The sequence below is a fragment of the Sceloporus undulatus genome, chromosome 3 (genome assembly GCF_019175285.1).
Source record: "Sceloporus undulatus isolate JIND9_A2432 ecotype Alabama chromosome 3, SceUnd_v1.1, whole genome shotgun sequence".
NCBI lineage: Eukaryota > Metazoa > Chordata > Lepidosauria > Squamata > Phrynosomatidae > Sceloporus > Sceloporus undulatus.
The window spans coordinates 162,157,906-162,176,759 of NC_056524.1; positions in this window are offsets into that span (position 1 = coordinate 162,157,906).

Consider the following 18,854-nt stretch of genomic DNA (forward strand, 5'->3'; position numbering starts at 1 on the left):
ATGGCTCCAGGTTAAGATGATGCAGTATGGGGGAAAATCTAACAAACAAGAAGTCACTATAAATATATGTGTGTCTGAACATCTATTGAGTAATGTGCAAAACAGCCATTAGTATGCAAATATTGTTAACTCCAATAACAACTGCACAGGGATGTGGGTATAAATGAGATCCCCTCCACAGCTGGAGGTGCTGAGCTACCTCATTCCTCTACCACCACTAAGCCTGCCACAGCTACAGGTCCAGAAAATGTCAGGATTTTCCAAGCTTGGAAAGGATTTTTCCTTGATGGTAGAGTATATGCATTGACCACAAAGCATTTCAAGTTCAGCTCTCTCTGAAGATGCCAGCCGCAGATGCTGGTGAAACTGTTGAAGAAAAAGCAACATGGGATATACAGTGAAAGAAATAAAACTTGTATGTGAGAGTCAGGATGACTCAGCAAAAGCAATTAGAAGCCACACGGGTGTAAATGGTAATGTAATTAACAAGTCCTAAATGCCAAGGACAGAAATGCAAAGTGGATAATTGAAAGCACCTGAGAATTGTTAAAGTGGTCAAGGCTGAGATGATGAAATCATTAATTATGGGATGAACCAAGAGAACCAATGAGAATGGTTATACACGCCCACTGGGTGGAAACAGACAACAGTGGGTGGTATCTTGCAATGACTATAATAATGGCTATGAATCCCAATGTATTTTGTGGGTAGTAGTTGTAAGGAGTATTGTTGTATTGGAGTTGTGTCGGATAGTATTGGAGCTGTACATAGTAGAATAAAGTAGATCTTTTATATAAGACTACTGAGTTGTCTGGTGTCTTGGGTGAAGATACAAGAACCAGCTGGATCCTGAAGAAGGGTGAAGACTTCTGTGGAAGCAAGAGTGAGAAGGCTTGGAGAGTTTGTCAGGGTCTTCAGCCTATTCTCTGTAACTCTGCTGCTTTTGAGCAAAGCTTTAACCACTGGCCAAAACTGGTCAGCGCGGTGCATAACAAGGTGGTGAGTTCGAGCCAGAGGTGAAGAGCTACAACTCCCATCATCCCTGACAGAAACGTAAGGTAGAAACTCTTCTAGAACATGGCCACATAGCCTGAAAAACCCACAAAAAAACTATGGATACTGCCATAAAAGCTTTCAACTTCAGCTCTTGGTGTTTCCACCTGAAACAATCAAGAAACAGGTGATGGAAAAAGAGATGTGCCTCAGATCTTGGAGACCATCTGATGGTCAAAATAGACAGTGATGAGTTAAGAAGGATAACTAGTATTATCTAGCATTGGACATCTCCCAGAGTTCCTGTGGATGCACCACAACCTGGAAGTTGCAAACAGCAACAAGTAATGAGTTTTTTTAATTCTCTTTACCCAACATCTAAGGGAGATGTCAACAAAATACAGCCCAACAACCATACACTCCTCTAAGCACCTATTTTCTGGTCAAAAATCATTGATCTGCATTCCTGGGGTGCCTCCAGAAGTGTCATTTCATCTTTGAAATAGGTCACAAGGCCATATTGTTCTGTTTAATGTCTAAACAATAACAATAACACATCAAAATCATATTTTGAAGCAAAATATGGCACTTCCACTTGTTTTTCTGCTCTTTTGGAGGGGAAGGGTCATGTTTTGCAGTTATTATAGTCCATGGATCATCCCAAGGCATTATGCTGTGTCTCATGATGCTTGTTTCTTGTTTTGATGTGATGATGAGGTAAACAACAGAGGTTTGTGCTTTGTAGCACAACCTAGCAGTTGTGCTACAAAGTAGAAATTATTATTCAATCAATCAGTTAATTCACATCCCATTTTTCTTCTGATATGGTACCCGATAACTTACAGCAAGGTTAAAACATGGCAGTGCTAGCAACCTCATGATAAAATAAAAAAGCTTCAAAAAACTGAATAAGCTAGTTTATTAAAACATCATTAATTTCAAAAAACTATAAACATTTAAAAACATAACAAATATATACAGCACAGCATCGTCTGCCATAAAGTACCATTCAGCAATACAGTTGGCCCTTGGAACTTGCAGGGGATCTGTTCTGGACCCCTCCCCCCGAGTTCCAAAACTTGTGCATATTTAAGCCCCATAGGCTTGAATGGGACACATGCATGCAGGGCATGCTCTATGGGCACATGCCCCTTTGACATTAATGGTGGTCACTCTTCCACCGATTTTCAAGTTCACCGATCTGAAGTCCACACAATTAGAGGGGCGACTGTATATGTATATGGAGAGAGAGAGAGAGAGAGAGAGAGAGAGAGAGAGAGAGCTACTATTGTAGCATTACAATATTTTAATGCTATCTCTTTTCCCATTTTTCAAAATTAACTAAAATGGTGTGCTTTTTGCTGCCATTACAATATTGTAACATTACACTGATATCTATATACTTTACTAGCTTCTGTTAAGAGATGTGAACCATTTACTGCAAGTAATAACCCTCAAAGACAATTTTCCACGCTCGGACTTCTGGCCACATTATTGTCTCATTGCATGAGATATCTCCATATGGACAAACCCACCAGATTTCACCATGAGTGGGAAGTAGGGCAGAGCCTGCTGACTCATCCCAGGTAAGGAAAGGAGCACCTTTCATTGGTTTACTGTTCATCTCCTGGCTCATACAGCTGGTGTGTCACTTCTGGGGGAATGGACAGTTGACAACATTGCCTGCAGCACCAACTGCTCTGTAAAACACAGAGAAGGTCACAGTTGGTGATTTCTGGATTTCAGGTCATCCTTCTGCAGAGAGCCTCCCTCCAGCAGTAGATGTGTTTCACACCTAGCTGCTCCTTTTGCCAAGCTGTCGTCTTCAATTAAAACAGGGCAACAAGCTTTAAGCCTCTTTGCAACGGGCAAAGAAAACCTCATTGTAAGGCCAGCACTTCACACAGTGGTGTCAATCATTATTCTCTTTCTAGGTGAATGTAATTATTTTTCTCTACACTTTCCAACACACATTTTCCCATTGCTCCATGTCCATTTCAGCCAGCCTCTAAAATTGACCAGCAATCTAAAGTCTTCTGCTTTTTGCAGATATTTTGGGGACAAATGTGCAAAACCTGTCCTCACATTTTTCTGTGTTCTTTATGCTCAGTAGACTTACCCACAAAAATGAATATGCTCTTTTCATGATGAAGATCCGCAGCATTGTTGTTAGGGATGCAACTCTTCACTAGTGTTCTTCTTGAAGGAAGCAACAAGTATATTTTGCAGTTTCCTTCCTGCTGTAAGAAAGACTTCAAAAATGCCATTTTCAAAGCCTATTCACAGTTCAGGACCTGTTCAGCGTGAAAGCCATGTGTGGTTGTTTTGCATGGGGAACAGCATTTTCTGTGAAATAACATCATTTTCTTCACAGAAAATATTATTCCTTAGGAATAATATTAAATTCTGCACTATCCAGATCAGCCATGTGTGCATTTTGTGCAGAATAATCCATAATTACAGCTTTTTCTGTGCAAGAAAGAATGTTTCTATGTGTAAATGGGAGCAGGGGTGGTGAACAGAACATGTTGTTTTCTGCATGGAAAATATTATCTTCTGTGGCAGGGAAAAACACATATGAATTTTATACAAAATAAAATCCTGAACGGTGAAAGGTTTTACTAATCCAGGAATTTTCTTGTTGGGGTTTCGCAACACTCAAAAAACCCTGTGTTTTGACAATTTTTGGAATTTTTTGAAATTTTCCTCCCATTGGGGGTTGACCAATAATAATAATAATAATAATAATAATAATAATAATATATTTTACTCATGGGGCCCTTTCAAATCTATGGTTCCATAACTCCCTACCAGAATTAGACATCTCTAAGTTGAGAGTTGACAAACTCAATGGATATGGGGATTGCTTTGCCCACATTCTGTGAACCCCTTGCAAACCATATCATACCTACTGATCAATTCCAACCAATTGCTGTTTTGCTTTCCCCTCCTCAAAATAATGTTGTGAGGGGGCATATATTTTGATATAAAAACAACTGATACTTTCTGGAGGCTTTAGGCACTTTCAATCTCCTTTTTAGTTTAAGAATATTTGGGGGAAGGGGCTATGGGGCCTGCAGAATCAAGTGGTGGGGCCACATGAAGCCCGCAGCCCAATAGTTGCCCACCCTCTCTTTGAACAGTGTGGTGCCAATCTTAAGCAGCTGTTGCCTTTGTTGTGAACCCTCTTGTGGCATAATATTCTGTGCATAGATTCAAACCAGAGGTTTATAAACCTGATGGGTGTCTGTTCAATTAAATTGTCTAATACACTGGATAGATTTTCACAGCTTTTTGCAGTATCTGAAATGATTCAGATTTTTCAGTTGTTTCCTCCTTGAGCATCTGTTCAAAGGCAGAGATGTTATGATGCTGAATACTATGATAAACTTCCCATTTTACAGAAAGACACATTTCTAAATGTCTGCAGTGACTACAAGCTGCCCATATTGAAATGACTAGTAACATAGACTTTGATCAGTCTTCCTTGCAATGTTGTTTGCCATCTGAAATTGCTGGCTCTATGTTTCTACAGATCTACTATCCCGCTATTTTATTCACAACTGTAACTTTAAAACTACCTTAAACTCTAGGGATGCATTTCCACTGAATAAATCATATAGTCTGACACTGCTTTAACTGCCATGGCTCAGTGTTATGGAATTCTGGGTTTTGCAGAACCCGTTTCTGGCTGAATCTGTACTGAATAAATAATTCAGTTTAACACCACTTTAACTGCCATGGTCCCATCTTATGGAATTCTGGGATTTGTAGTTTGTTGTTACATCAAAGCTCTCTAACAGAGAAGGCTAAATATCTTACAAAACTGTCAGGATTTAGGTATCCTGGAAAATGTACAGATGTGGGACAAAGGTAAGAGGGTTACTATGGATCATAGGAAGCCATGATGACCAAACATTTAGACCCAGATGAAGCAATGGGGTATGATGCAAACATGGCAGGACATAAAATCAGCATGTGCAAAGTCATGCCATGTGAGGGATTTCTAACACATTGGGAAGAGGCTGGACTAAATGCCTGGAGATGGTAAGTGTATATAAGGAAGGTGCTCCAGTGCCCAGTGTGGGTGCCGTATGATGTATTGTATAGGCATGAGATTCTGTCCATGTGATTTGGATACAGTGGAATGAAGATTAAACTGCCTCTGACCAATAGCTCAGTGTGTTGTTTTGTTTGCTGCTTCTCTGTTTGGGATAAGGTTTCTCCAGCCAACAAAAGCTCAGAGTGCTTCTTTGGGGTTTGATCAAGGCATACTGCTTCAGAGGTGTGGACTGCTGGTCGCACAAACACTCCAACAATTCCCAGGTTTCCATACCATTGAGCCATGGCAGTTAAAGTAGTGCCAAACTGCATTATTTCTGCAGTGCAGATTCAGCCTCTGTCAGAAAGCTCTGAAGCCAGAACAAATCACAAAGCCCAGGATTCCATAGGATGGAGCTTTGTCAGTTAATGTGGTATCAAACTACATTAATCCTGCAGTGTGTCAGCAGCCTAGGAAATTTTCTGCTCCAAGAGTGTTAGGGATTTTACTCTCTTTCTGATAATTTCCCCAAGAAAATAAAAGTAATACCAATAGGAAAAAGTCTTAGAATGTGGTCTTTAACACAGGCTTGTGTTGTGTTGAACAAAAATCTCACCTCAGTGTAAGACAACTCACATAGCTGTCTTAAACAGATGGCTTTTACAGCAGAACAAGATATTCCAGAGCAAATGTGGAACTCCCAATCCCATGTTTACCAGTGTCACAAACCTGTATCAGGAAGCTGTGGATGTTATCAAGTAAGAAATGTTGTGTAGGAGGCAGTGCTTAAAACTTTCCAATCCACTGTTTCTCCTCTGCACTAGTCCTAGAGCACTTGAACCCTACCCTTTGGATCAAATTTCCTTATCAAGTTAGAAAGAGAAGTGAATGGTTTTTTGGTTAGACATCTTTATCTACCAGCTCTGGCTATTCTGCTGGAACCTATTCCTTTTGGCAAGTAGGAAAAGCGGGTGCAGGAATATTCTTGTATGCAACAATAGAACATTGTCCCAGTGGCAATGCCACAATTTATTGCAGTTCAAACTGATTTTTACCACCCATTCTGCTTTTACGCAGTTCCCTGAAATCTCAACATTTAACAGGCACCTTTGACAGAAGCCAGACATAAAACACCTACAGTATCTTTGAAATGAATAAATTTAATGCAATCCATCAATATAATATATTGTCTAGAGCCATGCTGTGAAACAATATATACATAATTTACCTGACTGTGCCAGCATAGAAGCAACAGGCCTATTAATGCCAAAAAAAGTTCCCAATATTCCAGTTCTCTTTCTACATTAATAATCTTGCGCTCTCCAACAGAATGCATAATTCTTCAGTGAACATGAGCAAATAAGTCATCATTTCCTAGTCACTGCAGTCAAGAAACCAATAAAAATCCTGGTGTTGCTGTCAGTCTGCTCCTGAGTGCAGCTCGAGAGTGTTAGAACTTTTCAATGGGAGCAGATGGGGATTAATATGATGTATTCAGTCACTTTTTTAAAAAAAAATAATCCAAAATAACAACAATAACAAAAAGGTCTTACACTTTAGCTTTCCATTCAAAGGATCCATGAATTAATAGATAATGGGAAATGACAGTCTCCTGTTTTTCCCCCAGTCCTGCTTTTGAATTTCCATGAAGGCCACACAGTCAGAAAATGGGGATTAAAAGAGTACTAAATGTTTCTGGCTCTGTTATGCAACTGCTTATGTCATCAAAAGTAAGAAGTCGCCTGAAGGGTGGATTTCTTGATATCTTCCTACTCATAATTTGATATTATTTATGGTAGGCAAAGTGGAACAGATCCTATCCAGGCCACCAGAGGACAGGGACATGTGTACATTTACAGTGCTATAGAAATAAACGACGACGACGACGATGACGACGACGACGACGACGATGATGATGATGATGATGATGATGATGATGATGATGAATGCCCCCATATCCAAGGTAACTGATAACTGGTATCTGTAAAAAGTATTATCAATTTGGAACCAGTCCACCAACCCCATGGATTATTTGGATGTCCAACTGATGCCGCCTTATAATCAACACATTTTACTGAACAAATTAAGAGGGAGTTAATTAGATATGGACAGAATGATATGATCAGAACAAAGGGTTCTACCCATTTCATTCAAATTATTTTAATAATTTTAATAACAGATACAACAGTAGAATACTAAAATGGCATAGACAGTCTTATGCTTAGAATTGACATTGTATCTTCATATACCATTTACAATATTTTTAATTTTTAAAAAAGTTTGTTTTGTAAGAATTAAAAAGCAACCAGTCTTTAGTTTCCCTAAAGGAGAATATCCTCACAAAGAAGGCACTGTAATAGATAGACAAACAGATAATAAAAATATGAAGTCATGCTGATAGTAGATAACAGTCTGTTCACTGACAAGGAATTGATGCTAAAGAAGGTCACAGCTGAAAATCTAGGGAATTTTACAGGGGAAGAATTGTTGTCTCAGATGATGTCTTGGTCACCAAGCATTTAGGTTTGAGTTAGAGCTCAATCCTGAATCTACAACTTCAGTGATCAAACACAGGTTTGAATACATGAAGCTGCATAAGAGGAAACAAGCAAAGTGTATTTCCTTATATTTGAACAATCCTAGATCCCTTACATAAGAATTGTGAACTGAGTTTTCCTCTCACTGTCAGAGGACATAGCATTTTGATTATTTTTTTCTCCTTTTAGATATGAACTACTAGGACAACAGATGAGAACCCAAGAATCAACAAAAGAGACTGACATCTCTGTATTAAGCACTTAGGTTGTTTTTGCCCACAAAATAAAAGGCACAGGGATTGTGTAAAGCTCTTCCTGAGAATTTTCACTAATCTTTGTTAGAACTTGGATATGCTAGCTGCAGTTACTTGTAACTAATTCCTTTTTTTTTTTTTTTACAATAATGAAGGTATATAAGTACATTACAATATGACTGAAATCATGTGCTCCTCCAGATATTGTTCAGTTGCAAGTTCCAGCCAGCATAGCTGATAGTGAGGAATTCTGGAAGTTGAAGTCCAACGACATCCAGGGGGCCACAGGATTCCAACCCTTGTTGCAACAAAATGAGTAACTTCATTCCTTTTTTGGTCTAACTATAAGTTATTTATATAGTTTCCAGGGTTTAGTGTCACAAAATGGTAGAAGAAGAATACTGCATGGTTGCTCTGCTAGCTTTTATTGCTTTCTTTGGCTGTATCTGCATTGCAGAAATAATCCAGTTTGATACCACTATGGCTCAGGATCATGGAATGTTTGGAATTGTAGCTTGTTGTTGCACCAGAGCTCTCTGACAGAGAAGGCTAAATGTTTCACAAAACCAGAATTTTATAACATTGAGCCATGACAGTTAAAGTGGTACCAAACTGAATTATTTCTACATTGCAGATGCAGCCTTGGTCTCTGTTGTAGGTGTGGAGGTGATGTTGGGGTTGATGAGAGGTAAGGAAAATGGGATCTTCCCAACAACTGGGCAATCTCACTGCTAAGAGTAATAGACCAGCAAGAAACTAGGATAATTCTATCTCCATATTTAAATGGCCTGAAGTGGAGCAGTGGAATTAATCTGTACTGCAAAGGGAGGGAGGGCTTGAACCTATGTATGCGTACCCCCCAGACATACACACATGTTTTATAGGCACCCAACCCTGTTTTCTATGCAGAAAGCACTGTTGCATGTGCAATAAAACTCATTTGTGTGCAGATTTTTATTGATTTATTTATGAATACAAAAACAAAACAATAGAACTAAACTATTCTAATATTAATAATTAGGGGAAGAGATATTTTTTAACCTATAAATATGATGATTACTGACTTCTTAAAGGGGGACTTGGAGAAGCAACTTCTTCTTCTTCTTCTTCTTCTTCTTCTTCTTCTTCTTCTTCTTCTTCTTCTTCCACTACTACTACTACTACTACTACTAAAAAAAACTGTTTTCCAACGTCTTATCCTTGCTCTTTGGCAACGTCTCTCCCTAATTCATCTGAAAATTCAGTACAAAATATCAAACAAAACTCAGTGGCAAGACAATGGCAAATGTTGGTTGTTTAGTTAAGTCCTCCCTCCACTCCCAGCTGCCTTTCTTCCTTTGGCATTCGTATCCAATTATAAAGGCTCTTCAAGCCAAATCGGCCATAAAGAATTTGTCACAATGGCAGCTTGTTTGGAGACAGTAAAGTATTGGAGTCTGGGAAGAGCATACTCAATCCAAGGTTGGCACACAAGGATCTGACAGGCAGATTTGCCAAGGGGAGGGAGGGGGAACACACACACACACACACACACACACACAGAGAGAGAGAGAGAGAGAGAGAGAGAGAGAGAGCTGACCCATTAATGCAAATCGGTCTGTGGTATTATGTATTAAAAAAAATCTGGCTTCAATTTATAAATTAAATAATCTATGAAATTATAAAAAATTATAAATTACTGTATAAAAAACAAAAGTTTTGGTCTGACCATATCTCATTTCTTTCCGGAAACTTGTAGGCCTGCTGGATCTATCTATATATCTTCTATGAATCATCTATCAGAGTGGGTGACTTCAGTGAGTTCAGGAATATTTTTTCCTTCCCTTGCACCCTCAAGGGGCTGTTTGTTGTTGGTTGTTGTTAACTGCCCTTGAGTCAATCTCAACCTATGGCAACCCTGTGGATGAGACATCTCCAAGACTCTTTGTCTTCCACTGCTCTGCTGAGTTCCTGCAAATTCATACCCATATCCTCCTTAATAGAACCCTCTCTCTAGCATGCAGCCTTCCTCTCTTTCTACTTCTCTCCACCTTTCCTAGCATTGCTGTTTTTTCTAATGAGTACTCTTGTAATGACTGGGCCTCCAGTCATTTGAAGACTTCTGTCAGGCATAAAGGAATTAAGCTGGGAGGGAGGTACATGCAAATGAGTAATTACATCACAGTTGACAGAAGGCCCTCTTGGCCAATCAGTGAGCAGGAGCGAGAGTTCCTTTTGGAAGCTTCCAACAGAGGGATATAAAAGGCCTCTGAGATTAATTGGAGGAGCTTCTGCAGTGGGAGTCTAGAGTGAAAGTATCTCCCTTGATGTGGGTCTTGCCAGTTGGGAAAAACTGCAGTGTTGAGTCAAGAAGGCATACTTCAGGAAGGCAGTTTGTGATAGGCCAAGGCCAGTAACTACATCTCAAACTCATCTAGGCCAGAAGATTCCATCTCTGTATCAGTTACTTAGGAATGTGTCAGTTAGAGCAGTTAGGCCTTATTAATTTGTTTTCTGTTGGCTTGCTTGAAATGAATATCTGATAACTATACGTATTGTACCTGCAAGGTCAAAAGTCCTTGTATGTTTTATATTGCCTTAGTTCAGTTATTGTTTGCTTAGTTTAGAAAGGGAGGGGAACTATACATCCTTTAAAAGTCCCAGTGTTTATTAAGGAAAAGTTATTATCAATTCACTGGGAGGTGGCAACGTGATTTGGGAGTGTGAACCAAGAACAGGAGATTTGGGGGAAAATAAAGGATATGCTGGGACTAAGTGCCAAGACAGGGCCGCTGTTTGGGTTGCTTGGACCACAGGGATCATAACAATACTCTTCTCATGATATGTCCAAAATATGACAGTTTCAGTTTTGTCATTTTGGCTTCCGGGGATATTTCTAGCTTGATCTACTCTATAACACATTTGTTTGTCTTTTTGGCTGTACATGGAACCCTCAGCACTCTTCTCCAGCACCCTCACATTTCAAATGGATTGATTTTCTTCTATCATGTTTCTTAATTGTCCAGCTCTTACATCCATACATGGTAATAGGGAATACAATGGTTTGCTTGATTCTTGCTTGATTGTGCTCAATTGTATATGTTTGCATTTTAGGATCTTCTCTAGTTCTTTCATAGTCACCCTTCCTATTCTTAATCGTCTTCTGATTTCCTGGTTGCAGTCTCCATTTCTATCAGTGTTTGATCCCAGGTATGAGAACTCTTTTACTATTTCTATTTCTTCATTGTGTAGTTTCAATTTCTGTAACTTCTCTGTGGTTATTATTTTTGTTTTCTTAATTTTCAACAATAAGCCCAACTTTGCACATTCTTCCTTGATCTTCCTTAGTAGTTGCTCCAGGTCTATGATGTTTTCTGCTGGTATCATTGTGTCATCTGTATATCTTAGCTTGTTGATATTATTTCCTTAGCTGTGCAGACACCAAAAATGGAAAATAAAGTAAAATAAAATTCAAAATGAAACTGATCAAAAAATTGGGAGGAAAAGGGCATTATTACAACACCAAGCAGTGCCCTGTGCAATATTTAAAAGGTAAGTCACTTCTTGAGGCTTTTGCAAGAGACAATGTACATCTTGGAGGGAGGGCAGAAAAGGACTGTTTAAGGTGAGGGGTTCAGGCCCACTGTTCGCCCACCACTAATATATAGGAATGCAACTGATCCTTCACCAGTATATTGAATAGAATGACTTTTACCTTTTAGTTTGTTGTGTTAAATTTGTTCATTTGTTCACACGTAAAAGCAAGCAAACTTTAAACCATATCCATTCTACAGAGGAAATACTATGACTGCGTTCATCACAGATGGGTATCCATCTTCAACAGGGGTACCACTAGAGGTGGAGGAGCGAGAAAAAGGCAGGAGCAGGGGTAGGGATCACCACAAGTCCTCAACCGTCAATGCCTCTCTTCCTTTGCTAAGTCACCTTGGCCTGGCTGAGGCAGACTGGTTGGTGAAGATGGGACAACAGCATGAATTACTGCACTGGCTGACACCAACCTGAGTGATGCCATTGATTTTCAGTTCTTCATACTTAAAGTGCAAAATATAATGACCTACCTCACAGGGGTATTGTCTGGATCAGAATGACCAGTGTGCATTGTATCACTTGTTAAATTTTTAGTTTGTCAAGGGAAAAAAAACTTCCTTTGTTAAAATGATTGCTTGGTAATGATCAATGGCAATCAGGAGTGAGCAGAACATAGATCCAGATGTGTTGGCCTATGTAAAAGTAATAGAACACTGGTAAATATTGGGGTGATAAAGAACTGAGTATGTGGCCCAGAAAAGACTCAGTTTGAATTTTAACTGAGATGGTTAAAATTGTGTCTAAGTGCTAGTACATAGGCCCCATGTGACATTCCTCTTTGGCTATCCAGTGAAGAATTATCAGTCACATTTCCTGCTGTCAGAGTCTGTTTGATTTCAAAATGCTTGGAAGTAAACAGATATTACAGAGATAACAATCAAAGCACCAGGGCTCCATTTCATTTCAAGGAAATCTATTCTGTAAGGAACACATCCCCAGAACTGTTTACTACTTCATGTAGAAAGGCAAACCAAATCTTCTATTTATAAAGCTATCATTTCCATTCTTTTCTCTCCATTGTATGGAAGAGGAGTAGAAATATACATGAAGAAGTAGAAGGGGAGGGAGGGAGTTGTGTGGAGGGGAGAACCTTCAGGGGACTAGCAGCTTCTTATAGTGGTACCCCTGGCATCACTGCACAGGCATGCTTGAAAACCTCCTGGGATAATGCATGGTTAAATGTAATGAATCACTCTAATTACGTTTGTGTTGTGGATCCTGAAGCAGTATTTCTAAGACATAAAATATTTTCCATTGGATATGTTCATATGTGTTTGTCTGTTCACATGGGGATAAAATTAACAACCATCACACACACACACACACACACACAACCACAACCTGTTTGCATTGACACAGAAGTATAATCCAAGAGTTGTTTCTGGAGGTGTCCCCTGCCCCCCCCCTCTCTTTCTTTCTCTTTCACACTCACAGGACTTGAAACAAAATGGTTCAGGATGAAGTACTTCAATTTTTAACTTCCAGTTTTGTGTTTCCTCTCCACTCCTTCATCTACCAGCATTAATCTATACCAAGTGAGTATGGTTGTCATAAAGTTTGAGGTTGGACAATAGTTTCCATTTGTGTTTATCCATTAAGGTTTTGGCAAGTGCAAAACATCAGCTTATAATGACATGCAAAAAGGTTTAATTTTGATATCACCAATTGGTGATAAGAGTGTTTTCCTTAGAGAACATACCATTATAGTGGCAACTGCACACTCCAGAACCCTAGTCCGTACAGGAGGCATCATCATGGTGGCATCCTTTCCACATGGGCACTGCCACGATGACGACGCCATGCAGTGTCTGCACATTGCATACGTCATGAGTGCTCCAATGGCACATTTGTGATGTATGCAATGCACACCCCCCTAAAAAATGAACCTGGAAGAACTGGGTTTTTTTTACTGCAGAGGGACGCTGCATGGTTTGGCAGCTGTGGCATCCTTCTGCAGTTAAAATGGGTGAGTGAAGACCACCGTTTTGGGGCGGTCTGTACTGCCCCTAAGCTTTCTTTTTCTGACTAGATCTCAGAGTAACAATGTATTTAGAAAATACTGCACTTGAATATAGGAATAGTGTACTTCAGGGTTTCTTGTTAGTCATCCCCTTTCTGCTATAATGTAAGCTCTTATAATAGAGAAGTGAGCAACTGCACTTCACCCAAGGTGAAAGCTAGTTTTTGTCCTTCACTGGATTACACAGATGCATTCTGGTCAACCTCAAAGTCATGCAACACTGTTTGCATGTTTGATTGTGGATGGAAATCAACTGTTTTGGTGGGCTTTGTGGCAATAGTGGGTGTAAATCAATTTTTCAGCTGATTCTTCATGATTTTTCAGATTTTTTGTAGAAAGTTCAGGGCTTAGGCAGCCTCCTGGAGCAATTGGAAGTCACAAGTGGAGGGTTGAGGACCAACTGTTTTCTAAACCTGCCTGATAACTCACAGGAAGCCTCTGCTCTGAGGACATAACCAACATCTCTTGTACTGTCTTTCTTGATTGCTTTTGGTTACAAAGAGTTAAATAAGATAGAAATTGGAAATAAGAAAGTGTAATCAGGAGTGTAAGATCTGTTAAGTGTACATCTGAGTAAATATGTAAATAATTTCTCTATAATGCTGGAAACTGATGCATACATACTGGAATGGACGCTCCACAGAAGATAATGTGAACTATTTTTTTTCCTTTCACACCCTTTTAGACTGAGTTCTTTGTAGAAAAAATAAGTGACAAGTGGACTGCATGATTCTTTACTACTGTGTTGGGACCTGTTGACAACTTTGTTTCTATAGCTCATTAAGTTCAGTAGGAATCATGTATTAGCCATACAGTTGGGCCCAAACCAGCTGGGCCAAATGATGTGGTTTCCTGCCACATTTAGGGTGCAGCATTTAGATGACACATGCCCCAAATGTGATGGGAAACCACACCAACGACACTTGGTTTCAAAAGAACTGAGCCAAAAAGGAGTGGGAAAATCTTTTCCTTTTTAGTGGCCTAGTTCAGGACCACGGTGGTGGCCCAGATTAGGGCCAGGCATGTGTGGTCAACATGACCCCAGTGCAAATGCAACTGGTGCAGCCCTACCACAGTTTTTTCAGTCCATCTGTTTCAGGCCTTTGTCAAGCAAGAGTCCCATGGAAGATAATTCTTATGATTTGGAGTGTTATAAACCAATTACATAGGGAGGTATCCAACAAATTGTTATCCATTCTTCTCTGGAGAAAATTCTTGTCACTTCTAATATGCCCTGGAAATCCTGGCGTGTGCCTTTAACACAATGATAGCAGAAACAATGATGATGGACCAAGATAAACTGCAGCAGCCTCTTCTCAACAAGGGCATTTCAGTTTGAAAAGTGATACTTTCAGGTTTGCAGATGCATAACTCATTGGGTGCAATTGTGGAAATAGCTGTTTAGCTTGTTTCACCAAGCCTAGTATATTCCATTGCTAGAAGAAGAATTTTGGCAGTTGTTCAATGCCTCTATTAAGTCTCTGGGCATGCTGAGTGTGAACTAGATGTTTCCAGAAGTCTGAACAGAATCAAACTGACTTGGGAGTTCATGCAGTTAATGAAAGTGCTAAGCTTTCTCAACTGACAAATCTGGCTCCTGGGTATTTACTTAGACTTTACAGAGTGAGTGCTTGTAAGATGCTGGTTTCTTATAGGAAAATTCACCTGCTTTTGTGAAAGCTTCCATTTCCAGCAGCTCAATTGTACAAACAGTACCTGAGCATTCCTCAATCCTTACTCTTCAGATGTTATACCAAATCATTGTAGACCGGTTTTATCTGTTAAGGAAAAGGTAAAGGTGTTAGCGTGGGAGAACCTGGTGATAGAGGGGGAAAATACTTCACAGTGTTCTTTTCTCAATAAAGAAAATAGTGACTTTTAAAACCTGTTAGCAGGCTATTCCATCTACCTCAATAGGCCAGTGTTTGATTTCAAACATTATTTGGTGTCCAGAGATGGAATTTTTTCATATTTCCTTGAATTTGAAAATCTACCAGGGTCCCCATGGCCAGGAAAGGGGGAGGTGTCAGCCTGCAGATAGCCCTGCCTACCATCTGAACTAAGACTAGAAACAGAAAATGCAGGCCTATGACTAATATCTTCAATTTCTATCTCCTGTTTGCCTGATGAAGAAACCAGTGTGATTTCAAAAGCTTGAAACATGTAATTGTGCATTTCGGTTGGTTCAATAAAGCTATCATTGTTTGGATGTTATTGGATTTGCTATATGGCTAGCATGACTACCCCTAGATTTTTTTTGAAACAAGATTGGTGTAATTTGCAGAGACTCCCCCTATGTTCCCTCAGCCACTGTTCCCAAGGTTATGATAACTCAAAAGGTCTCAGCCCTTGATCCTGAAGAAGTGACATCAACCTGTACATCAGTCCTATTGCTACATTATGGCAGGAATGTGGTAACTTGGCAAAGTACAGTGGATCCTTGTTATACGCTGGGGTTTGGTTCCAAGATCCCCCGTGGATAACAAAATCCATAGATGCTCAAATCCCATTAAATATAATGACATAGCAAAATGGTGTCCCTTATATAAATGGAGAATCAAGGTTTGATATTTGAAATTTATACTTTTTTTGAACATTTTCAAACCATGGATGCTTGAATCCATGTATTAAAAAAATCTGTGCATAAGAAGGGCCGACTATAGTTTCTAGGCAGACTTAAACCCCCTCTTCTGGCTTACTGTACTTTATAACTCACACAATTTATTTAGCAATCTATAGAAATACTGAGCACCTGTCATAAAGGAAAACTAGCTAGTTGCATGGTATAGTACAGACTGCCTGCATTTTGCATGACTCGAGACTTGACTCAGGCCCATCTGCCCAAGAGGGGATTTAGCCACTTAGTCTAAAAGGGAATGGATTGTTTCCAGACATAATTGTTTACAAACAGACTGCTGGATATGCCCCAATGGACTTAGCAATAGACAGTCGGGTTATGGCAGCAGACAGCCATGTAGACCCAAAGGGCCATTGTGTTTTCAGCACAGCAAGCCAATCACATTTATTTAGTTTAAGAGGAACCAGATTGGTGTAATTTGCATCCAGGGTGAGAGGGTTCTCACCTGACCTGGTGGGCTCTATGGGGCTCAGGCCAGCTGCTTTCATTAGAAGCACATTCTTGAACAGCCCAGGCTGTAGTAGATGTTTCTGACCCAAAGGAAGCCCAGAGGCAGTTGCAGCTTGAAGGCAACAGAAGGCACTGAAAGGAACAGCTCAGAAATCACAAGGAATTTTGCTAAGTGGACAGTTTATCTGCAGAAGGAATGTAGGACTCCTGACAGCAAAGCCAGTTTTGTGCTTCTCTGATAACACAAGTTTTATTTTATAGTTCATATTGTCAAAAATGGTAGGAATTTTTAATGTTCCAAAAGTGTAGAGGTATTCTTCAATCTTGTATGCCTAGTTCAGGGATGGGGAAGGTGTGTTGTTCTAACTGTTGTTGGGCTGTAATTCCCATTATTCCTTACCACTTTCTATGTTGCCTAAGGCTTATGGGAATTGCTTTACCTTAGCAGAAATTTTATTATATTTAGGATTGACATAAAAGACCCGCTCCTTTTCTGGGTGGTTAACAGCTGGCTTTTCGTGGCTGTTGCTGCCAGAAGTCAGCTTTAAGGCACTCCGGTGGTGTATGGTGTCTAAATGCCATGCCACAGTAGTACCTGGAAAACAGCCCATATGTGCACAGCTGCCTGGCTTGAAATCAGATTCTAGTCATCTTGGGGTCAAGCATCATCTGCACGCCACTCTTCCAAGACATGCAGAAGCTGGCTTTTTATACCCGTCTGTTTCGGACCGAAGAAGGTAAATAAGATGTGGCCACATTTTGTCCATTATGGTCCAATGTATTATATTTCTATTTAAATTATAGCAAGTATTTCTAAAGTTGCAGCTATCTATATATAGACATAGAGAAACAGATAGGTCAATACATACACATTCTAAGCCCAGCCACATCCTCTTTCATCTGTTTTTCCATCTCCTTTTTTCCCTTTGGATTATGCATTTCCTCTTAGGTGAAACAAGCACCATCTTATATCTTTTTTTTTCTTTTTTTCTTTGGAAATGAAGAGACTTTGGAAAAGTATTGATCTAAAGTTATGCATGTAGATGTTTATGCTAACAGCATACTTCATAGTTCAATCAGTATTTAGGATATTAGAGACTAAAACATTCCAAACAGGTCCTGCAGATTCAGTGCCACTAAGAGGCAAATATGTTGGCGTCAGGTAAGAATATTTCTTATTAAAATGAAATCTAGATCTTTACAATCTAGACGTCTTAATGTTGAACATTAAAAATGGCTCCAGAAGATTGACAACAAATCAGCCTAAATAACTAGAAAATTGAAATAGTCAAAGAGTTCCTAGGATCAAATATTTATCTGCAGTCAAGAATTTAGAAGAAGGCTAGGACTGAGAAGGGCACCTATGAAAGAACTAGACTAGATCCTAAAAAGTAAATATATACAAGTAAACATTAAAATTAAAATGGTCCAATCCATTGTATTCTCCCCCCTCTCATACACACACCGTGTATTGATGTGAGAGCTGGGCAGTGAAAAAAGCTGATACAAGGAAAATCAACTCATTTGAGATGTGGTGCTTGGGAAGAGTGCTGAGGATACCAAGGGAGGCCAAGAAGACAAACAAATGGATTCTGGGACAGATCAGGCCTTAACTCTCCCTGGAAGCTAAGATGACTCAAGGGCAGTTAACAACAACAACAATGGAAAAAAATAACTGTTACTTGCTGTATGCTCAAAAAGTTTTCCTGCACACCATACACAAATACTGTTGATATTATCAGTCACCTGAAGTCTTGGTACTGCAATTTCAGAACACACGGGAGACAAACTGTATCGAAATGCAGAGTGAGCTGGGGAATAGATTTTCTGGGGTCACTGAATTATTTAGGGTGGATAAAGCAAACAGTGACAGAAACAGACTCTAAAAGGATCTCTCCATACTTGGTAAATGGGCATTAAAATGGCACATGCAATTCAGTGTCAGCAACTGGAATGGGGCATCTGGTTTGGCCACTGTGAACAGAATTCTGGGACATATAGACCTTTCTTCTGATTGTTGTTAATTGTTGTCAAGTTGACTTTGACTTATGCTGACCTTATGAATGAGAGACCTCCGAGTTTCCCTGTTATCAGCAGTCGCACTCAGATTTTGAAACCATGCTAAGACCTTGTGGCTTTCTTGATTGTATCTATCTCCTTCCTTAGAGTCTTTAGACAGAGGCTGGATTGCCATCTTTCAGGGTTGCTTTGATTGAGATTTTCTGCATGGCAGGAGGTTGGACTGGATGGCCCTTGTGGTCTCTTCCAACTCTATCATTCTATCTATCTATCTATCTATCTATCTATCTATCTATCTATCTATCTATCTATC